A 9,898-nucleotide genomic window follows, 5' to 3' on the forward strand; every position below is an offset into this window, starting at 1 on the left:
CAAGAACCTCCGTGCATCGTGTTGTTGTCGAATGAAATTTGATACATGTGCAGGAATTTTGGTTGCCTAGCATGTGACTGAAATCTTCCCGATGTTATCAGCGTGGCAATTTCTTTCTACGTCGAGACGACGGCTTCTCTCAGATCAGCCGTGTTTTATAACATTAGAAGAAGCTTTCAATTTTGCAAAAGTTGCTTTTATGGCTTTATTCAAGTGAACGTAAATATAGGAATGCATCAAGCGTTGCGGTACTAAGTAGACTCTCAGTGTTTTACGTTTAGGTTTGTTCCGGGTAATCGATCTTATCGCTCACACTAGACCCGAATGAAATTTTGCAAAATTGAAGTTTCCTATTTTATCCTAAGCCTTTAACCAACGGAATTGCCTTGAATCTAAAAGTCAACCGAACGATTACATTTTGCGGCCGGAGATAGTAAATACTTGAGGTAGAATGAGGGAAAGTTCACGGTAAGTCAGCAAATCTGAACCGAAGCGCGCGAGAGGAGCAAAGTCTGTTGAAAATCATTTCGTGGATTGACTGATTTTATTCCGGGTCGTAATTTATTTGTTTATTCTATATGATTTACCCACAAATACGGTATAATCCTCGAACTACCCAAATCATCATTGCGAAGGAATAAATAAGAATAGAGTTAAATCCTTTCACGGTCTACGTACGCATAGCCTCCCACGCAGACCTTCTTAGTGGTTCGTCACGCGTTTCGCAAAGTACACATCTTTAAATTCTGCACTTGCGGCGTTTTATTCCTCTTTTACTTGTCACACACAGAAGTCTGACTGTTGCAGTCTTGATAACTTTTAATTCTCATTTTTATTCTACAGATGTTATTCATCATTTCGTTTCGTTTCGCAAAATACAGTAAACCTCGCGGCAATTTTTTCTTCCATGCGCTCAACAACATGGAGTTGTTCTTGCGCTGAGCCGGTTCTACAAGAAAGTCGACAAGTGTAGTCATACTTTGTCAAACCCTTCTGAAAGGCTTTTCCCAGGTGATTAAAAAGAACAATGAAAGATCAACAATACGAAAACAATGAGCTAGCTCATACATACTAATGCGTCTGACTAGATGCGCATCTGCAGATTTTTAGACGTGTATACGCGTCCGCAGCAGACGCGTATAACGCGTATGTTTTGGTTCGCTTAATTCTGGCCTGCACTGTAACTATTTGTCTGTAACCTGACACACACCAAGTTGTGTTCTATTACTGTTTCTTATTAAAGGTGGAATTAAACAAAAAAACAAACGTCTTTGTTTTCAATTTTCGACAAAAAAATATCAAGCAGAGGTTTTTTCAAGAACACAATACAAAACCAATAACCCCCGACAAAGATATTTAAAAGTGAACCACCTATAAATCCAACCTTGAGAAAACCTCTAGTCTTTTTTTAACAAAAAGATAACTCTGTGTGCAGACATCTTTCTTTGCTTTGCTTTACGCACGTGGAAAGGGGACACACATGAAACAAAGGAAATTGAGACATGCAGGTTACAAAAAGACAGATTCAACTTACATATGAAGTGTCCTCCATTTTCTCCCAGGATATACAGCTTTATCGACCTTTGTCCGCTGTTAAGCTTCCCTCAGCCACCATGTCTAGCTACTGACTTGTTCTCTACAGAGATTAAAAATCTCGAGATTAGAAGGAACAAAGGGAAATGACAACACGAAGGATGGACCTTTTTTATTTTAATTTTAACCGTAAAATAATAGCAGAACGAAAAAGCAATCTTGTGTCATGTACATGTACTTGGCGATGTAGATATCCGTTAGGCATGGCATTGAATTACTGTTTACTGCAATACAGTCGAACCTGTATATAACGGCCCTGTATTAAGCGGCCACCCTCTATTAAACGGCCAGTTTTCAAAGTGCCGATTTTTTCGCTCATACAAACGCTGTATTTGTTACCTGTATTAGGCGGCCACCTCTATTAAGCGGCCGCGGCCACCCTGTAGCAGTCCTATGTTTGTCTTTCTTTGTTATTTTTACCTGTATTAAGCGGCCACCCTTCAGTGGCCACCCTTCAGTGGGAACTAAGCCATATGTTATTTTATGCGGTATTTTATTGTGCTTAAAATGCGACATGTACAAAGCTACTGTAAGCTGATACTCGGCCGTTTAGTATCGTTAACACTTTTCAGATGTTTGCAATGAGCTGAAGTATAGCACCATATCACAAACGGTAAAAAAAAAGTTTGTTTTGAATATGCTTCACTCATTAGCTAGAAATTCCTCTTTAATTAGCCTTTTCCTCAGCCATGTGATGGAGAATGAATCGCCTTCAAAGATCACTTTCAGATGCTATAGAACATGCAGAACAAGTACGGGCGTTTGCGCAGTACCATGGATAACAGGAATTGTCGCTGGCAGTGTCGACAGTTAACGACTTTGTTTAAAGTATTGATCGCTTGAAAGAGTGTTGATTGTCCTATTGTTTCCTTGCATTTCAAAAACATTTTTGTATGACACGCCATCAAAATTGACATTAGACCCCGCCAAGTGAGTATTTTTAGCGATCCTTTATTAAGCGGCCACCTGCATTAACCGGCCAGTTCCTCAAGTCCCGAGGGTGGCCGTTATATACAGGTTCGACTGTATTAACATAATAATATATTCAATCAAAAGGGATTACAGCTTTCAGTACAAAAGTGCTCTGAAGCATCCTGGATTTCAAAAAAGGTTTCTATTGGCAGATTTTAGAATGTCCTGTTCTGAACAGGGATGTTTTTTGTTCACTTTGTGAATGGTTGACGTGCCAGAAAGTACAACTCGCATTTCTATCTCCCTCAATGGGACACTTTTGTCAGGCTGCCTTAGACATTTTCATACAACAAGAACAAGAACGGACTTTAAGACCTTCACAACTTGCACTTCAAATTGCATGTACCAATGGGCCTTTGTTAACCCATTAAGCACCAGCCGTTTCCAGAGGTTTTCCAAAATTCAGCAACATTGGCAAAGTGGTTATTTCCTACCCCATGTGCAGTAAAAATACATAACTTACAGGGCAAAAAAACAGCACCCCTTTGGTCTAAGATAGTTAAAATTAGTGATTATGAAATAAAATACACTAGCTGCCCATTAAAACTTTTCCAAAAAAAAACAAACTTGAAGGTAAAAATTTCCGAAATTTCCATGAAATTTGATGCGCGTGCCACATGGGCGAAATTTGATGTGTCTTGAGAGCATGTGTTTGTTTACGCAAGATTACGCAGTTGTCACGTTTTGTCAATGAAAATAAAAAGAAAAACACACAAAAAGCTTTCCTAAATGAAAAATTTATTCAGAAAAGTCTTTGTTTACGCCTAAGAAAGAAACTCGTATAATTAATAATTGAAGGGATCGGTGGAAAAAGGGCGTAAGTGATGATTTCACCTTTAAATTTCAAATCACTCTAAAAAGCGGTCTACTTTGGCCTACTGATTCTCCTTGAGAAAACCAAACACGAACAGTACAAAAACCAGTGCTTACCATTTCTCCTTTCTTAATTCTACCACAGTTACTTTTCCCTCCCACCCCAGCCCCCCCCCCCCCCTTTATATGCAATGACAACCGAACACGGACAGCCAAAAAACCACTCACTTCCTGTTTCTTCCTTCTTAATTCTACCACAGTTATTTCTTCCTCCCCCCCCTCCCCCCCTATACAGGGCTTCTGATAGTTCGCGGGAAAAAAAGTCAAATTTCGCGGGATTTTTGGAGACAAATTCGCGGAGAAAACGGCCGATTTCGCGGGAATTTTCGGGGCAAATTTCGCCGAAAAACAAAGAAGAAAGATTCCAGAAAAAATGATATATTGGATGTCAAATTCAGGGCAAGAAAGAAAACACAAAAGTTCATCCAACACAGTTCTCAAGACAATTGTACTTGTTTCGAGCTACAAGAAAAACATAAGCTTTACCGAAACGCGCGGCCAATAAACCTCCTTTTTCAGCTGCAATTTAGAGCCGAACACAGCAACGCAATAAATTTCTTTTCTCTCCTTGGTCTCTTGTGTTGCTTTGCAGTTTACAAGGCAAGATTGTTCGTGATCGAAGGTTCAAATCCATTTGTGAAGTCAAAACTTCGATCGTGTCCTGCACGTACAATTAAACGTGTGCCTGCATTACTACAGACAGCAGTTTCCTTTCCCACTCCGTATAGTGTCACCGAAAAGTCTTCTCATTTCTTGTGCCCAGTTTTTCGCAACATTAATCTAAGAACGCCTGGTAGTTACGGTACGTAATGTTTACTCGTGGTAGTGACGAAATTTCAAGATAAATTTATGGGAAGTAAACAGCCCCAGTAGCCAAGATAAGTTTCAAATATGTTGTACCGATATGTATTTGGTAGGATTTTTAACTAATTTCGCGGTATTACGCGTTTTTTTGTGAATTTCGCGGGATTCCGCGGATATACCTGAATTTCGCGGCTCCGCAACCGCGCGAAATATCAGAAGCCCTGCCTATACAATGTTTGAATGGGAAGTGATGATTGCAAGGAACTGTTCGTGACCCAGAAAACAACATTGATTTGGGGGGGTTGGGAAGGGGGGGGGGGGAGAGGGAGGCGAATGTGGTGGTTAGCTTGTTTACCAGTGAATGCGCTTGGAAGGGTAATTTTGTTACAGATTTTGTCTCCAAGCCTGAAAGTTTCCACTCTCCACGAGCTGTGTTTAGTCGCACGTGTAGTTGTTCCATAAGAAACGTTTGTGATGACATCACGGTATTATTTCACAGGTTGTTACAAGCGCAAAATAGATCAAGGCAGTGGTGATAAACAACTTGCGCATCGTACTTGCCCTGAGTTGGTTTCGCTTTTGTACAGGGAAGTGTCTAAAAACACACGACATCTATGGGTCTCTTGAACAGTTATGAAAGCAACGAATGTAGTGCAGAGGAACCGGTCGAAACGTTGTCCGAAGAATGCCTCCTTGGTAGTGATGACTGTGCATTTGCGAATTTTTCATTTCAATTATCAATTCCCTCGGGAGCATCAAACATAAATCCCGCCAAGTGCACTAAGGTGACTAAACAATGTGGCCTTACCAATCCCAATTTCTCTAAATTCGCACTTATTTGGAATATGTCAGACTTTTTATTGTGTCAGAAACAGAGTTCCATATTTAAATACAAAACTTTCTAACAAGATCACAAAACTGTTTGCCAAAGTAGACCGTTTTTTGGGGTAAACTTGAATTGTAAAGGTAAAATCATCACTTACGCCCTTTTTCCACGGAACCCTTCAATTATTCCATGAGCGCGTGTTGGATATGAGTTGGCTATAACTTATCTCATATCCAACAAGCACAAATGGAATAATTGTTTTAATAAATTCTTCGCGTTTGGACATTGCTGTTGAAGTTTACCAAATTTTTATATTTTAAGAAAAAATTTCTTTCAAATTTAAACGACCATAGTTGTGCACATTAATTTTTTTGAGCAAATGTTCTGCTGTGTGGTGCCGAGCGAAGGAAGAGATCAGGGCAAGGACAGCTTTTATCATGCTGATCTGAATTCCTCAAGGACGATTTAAAACACTTCAGGCACGTCCAAGTGTACGAGGTACAACCTCACTGAGACAAGCATTCAGTGCAAGTTTTTAAACTTCAAGCTTATTTGAGAAGCGTAAGAGCTGTGCACGTTAGTGCAAAAGTTTTGCTGAGTTGTGCCGAGCGACGGAAACGAACATTATGGCCGCCGCTCCTACGGATTTCATAGATGAACCATCTGAAGTCCTCGTAAATTCGTAAAAACATAAAGACAGGCATGAAGCTCTTCCTGAGAAATTTCTTCGATTGGCTTTAACCTCTTACCGCCAGGATTTGCAAGCCATCCTGAAATGTTTGAAGGTAACTGGTTGTTATTGTTGTTGTTATGTGATCTAAAAAATTGTAAAATCTTGCAATTTTGAAGATTTTAAAGGAAACTTCAGAGATACGTACCATTGAATAGTGTCATACCGAACTTTGTGACTTTTATTGTTGTTATATTGAGATGGCATTGTTTGGTATTTCTTTCTTTTCCTTTTTTTTTCTACATTTTTTCGAAAAAACTTTTGCTTCCCGCCGAAAAAAAAAAAATTAGCTTAGTGACACCTGGGGCTTTCGTTTTCCATATACAGTACCGTGCAAATGTAAGTTGACAGTCTCGACTCGAAACTCGATCCTCGATCCTCGAAGCTATTGAGGATCGAGGATCGAGGTTCGAGGCTCGAGTTTCGAGTATCGAGTTTCGAGACACTCGAAGAAGTTTTCGAGGATCTTGATAGCAGCTTTCGAGGAAACGATCAATTTCTCGAACCTCAAACAATAAGAGAGAACAAAAGCGATTATCAAATGGCTTTCGCATGTGTCTCTTCTTAGTTTGGTAGAAAGTTCAACTACTGATCAACGGCACGGAGTGTTCTATAAATCTGTTCGCCGCGGCTTTTCTTCGGCGCGTGTTATTTTTATAAACACATCCGTTTCTCGCTGTTGTGTTGTCAAATCTTGCGAATAAAGACTTCGAAAACAGCATTTCCTCTATTAAAAGCGCACAACATTTTCGGTAGCAATCGGTGAGAAGCCGTGGAAACTTGAACTTGATCATTTGCTTGTAGAGCAAACTCGTTCTTTGAGTAACGTTGACTGCCGCCGCAAATGTTTACACATTCAGTGAAGCATCACAAATTTGCATAAATATTATCGAGATCATCTTTGCAAGGCAATATTCACTTTTTTTTACGTTTTCTGTCTTTCGGATTGTAACCATGCTTGAACTTGATCATTTGCTTGTAGAGCGACCTCGTTCTTTGAGTAACGTTGACTGCCGCCGCGAATGTTTTCACATTCAGTGAAGCGTCACAAATTTGCATAAATATTATCGAGATCATCTTTGCAAGGCAATATTCACTTTTTTTTACGTTTTCTGTCTTTCGGATTGTAACCATGCTTTGCTCCGACAGATGACTGGATTACTTGTTCATTAAACCCAGTTTGAAAAAAAAAAGAGCGAAAATAAACTACACGATTGCAGCGCCGTGAACAAAATGAGAATTTAACCGATTGCTTCTGAAATACGTCCCTCGCTTAAATAATTACGAATGATTGTACTTGAAGCTTTCGAATCAAATCTTTGAAAACAGCATTTCATGAATTAAAAACACACAAAATTTTCGGTAGTAATCAGCAAGGAATCGAGAAAACTTCAACGTGGCCGTTCGCTTTATGACCGAACTCTTTATTCGAATGTTCACACATCTCTCCAACACAAATACAACAATTACGCAAAGAATGTTTATTACAACTTCTATTAAGACATACAGAGTTACCGTTTACATTGTTTATAGCTTACCCCGCATCCCTTACAATAATCACGTTACTTCCTTAAATCAGCATTTACAATCAATGTTACATTTTAAATCCCTAATGTTAATTAATCTTGCCTGTTACTGATTTCTTTTTTCTTTTGCCTTAGATACTCATCGATAGCGATGACACACTTTCCCCATTGTTGCTCCCTCAGTCCCGGTGGAGTTGGATACATTTTAAACCAATACTCTTTGACTGTCGTCAGCTTACTTGAGTCCAATGCCTCTTTACCCTTGGAACCCCTACAATTACGATTAACTAGTTCTTCAAAGGAAAACAACTTGCGAACAAGCCGTGTAGCAAAGTTCCCCACAGAACAACTTTCCCCCTTAATTTTTAAGACCTCCCTGAAAAAACTATCCTCCCCTTCCCCTGTCCCGTCCGAATTTTGTGGCATTGCCTGGATATTGTTACCCGCCCCGCCACCAAAGAGGTCGTGCTCTGTATCCTGGCGATCACCCAAGCTCCAATTGAGCGCACTATCCATAGACAAATTTGGAGTTGCAGTGACATTTCCCAAATCCCATCCCTGTACACCCACCCCCGGAGACCTAGACAGTTGTGATACCTCCCCCATTAATTTGGAAATTAAAGAAAATAGAACTTTCTGGTTATCTAACACCCTATTAAGCTTGTCACGCAGAGACTCGGAAAAGTCGTTTTCGAACAAGTCCGACAGGTAACTTGGGCTGTGTGGTGGCGAAGTTGAGGGTAGGGACTCGTAAATGTCGCCGTGGTCTGGTTCCTGGATATTCATCTGGCTTTCGGGTGCTTCTTCAACATCATTATGATCATCCTCTTCGGCCGCTGGTTCATCAACTGGCTGTAACGGGAGTCGGTTTAGGATCTCGGTCGCGTCTTGAAGGGGCCGTTTACCGGATACTGTTCGCAGCACTTTGCAAGTTTTCTTAGGATTCTCGCTGGCCACCTGAAGCAACATCAAAACAGACTTAAATTAGTTTGCGCCAACAGTTGGTTTTTACTTGGGGCGTCCCTAAAGGGTTTTAACGGTGTTGGAGTAGTTTTAACTCAAGACTCGAAGGCATCATTTTACCACTAATAAAACGTAATTTGCATCTGCAGCGGCCTTCGATGTCGGAAAAACCAATTGATTTGCATCAACAAATACTTCAAATCACTTGTATGAGAAAATTGGATCGCATCAACAAACACAATTTTGATGGAACGCACAAAATAGATCCGTACAACTTAATTTTAGATTCAAAACAATACTTGCCTTTTTTCCGTCCTTGTTGTTGGGTTGCTTTCGTTTCTCTCCTTTGTTTTCTTTGTTCTTCTGTGTGTTTACCTGTGTAGATACATAAATCATAAGCATCAAACAGCCAGCACAACATGGTCAAAAGGCGCATGATAGTTGACGTTTAGTCGATGATAGCGCGTGATAGTTGGTTGTCAAACGAGTGAGCAAGTTTTAACTACTATTATCATTGACTATCATGCGCCGTTTGACAAGAGCTTAAAGGGGAAGTATCACGAAAATATGATGTCGTGATTTCAAAACCCAAAAATGTTCGTCTGACAGCAGAAACAAAAAATAATGTGTGTCGAGATGTGTGTCACCATTGTTAATGTTATACAAAACATGCTCTTAAGTATTTTGGTTAATTTACATTTGTTACCTTCATTTATATACAGATTAGCAAAATACAAAAAACGTTTTTAATCGACTCTCAACCTGAGGACTGTTCTTAATACGTTCTTAAAATTTTGGTTAATCTCAGCCTCGACGTTCTTACCAAAAAAGGTTCTTGAATTATTCTGTAGCAAAGTGAAGGTCTTATTTCACCATTTTTAACTAAAGAGGTCAAAAACCCCATGATACTCCCCTTTAAAGCTCGTGCGTGATGGATTTAATGCGTCAGAAATAGAAGGATTAGTTAATGCTAAATTATCATAATTATATCGAAATATCACAATTGATCACTTGTATTCGAATGCACGTGTAATTTAACCATTTCTCAACTGTATACGAGGGGTGGAAGTATTTAAAAAAAGGCGAAATTTTGTTTCAACGACTCGGGGCATACTCAAGAACTCAGTTACAAAATTTCCTTGGCGTTTCTTGAATAATAAACAAGAAAACGGTTCACTTGCACTGAAAATTCGGTTGATGGTTTTTACCTGGTTGGTACGTGCCGTTTTTTTCTTGGGCGGCTCAAGGATTTCCGTTGTGTCCTCGGACGGCCTCTCCTCGTCTGGGGTCGTGGCAAGGTGCTGCTTGGACCACTCTATGTCCTTCGCACTCAACAATTGCTCGTCATCTACGATTGAAACAAATTCTGCGGTGAGTATGAATATTGTGTTCAAAACGCATGCAACCCACAGTCGTGTCAAACGTATTTCACGAAGAGTTTTCTTTCTTTAAGTTCTACTTCATGCAATGGTGACTGCAACAAAAATGATGCGAGGTATGTTTGTACCAGGGTACAAAGTGAATCCGCAGCGGCCTTTGAAGTCGGAAAAACCAATTGATTTGCATCAACAAATACTTCATATCAAGTTAAGACTTATATCAGAAAATTGG

The 9,898-nt window shown here is 39.8% G+C and overlaps 1 long non-coding RNA gene across 1 annotated transcript in view; it reads right to left on the bottom strand.

The window, feature by feature from the left end:
* Window positions 1-1,287: 1,287 nt before the first annotated feature.
* Window positions 1,288-9,898, bottom strand: part of LOC146465148 (uncharacterized) — an 18,431-nt gene continuing 9,820 nt past the window's right edge. The window contains exon 4 of the long non-coding RNA XR_014868335.1: window positions 1,288-1,636. This is a non-coding gene — a long non-coding RNA (uncharacterized LOC146465148). The remainder of the gene's footprint in view (window positions 1,637-9,898) is intronic.

The sequence above is a fragment of the Pavona decussata genome, unplaced genomic scaffold, assembly GCF_977016875.1.
Source record: "Pavona decussata unplaced genomic scaffold, jaPavDecu1.1 SCAFFOLD_156, whole genome shotgun sequence".
Classification (NCBI taxonomy): domain Eukaryota; kingdom Metazoa; phylum Cnidaria; class Anthozoa; order Scleractinia; family Agariciidae; genus Pavona; species Pavona decussata.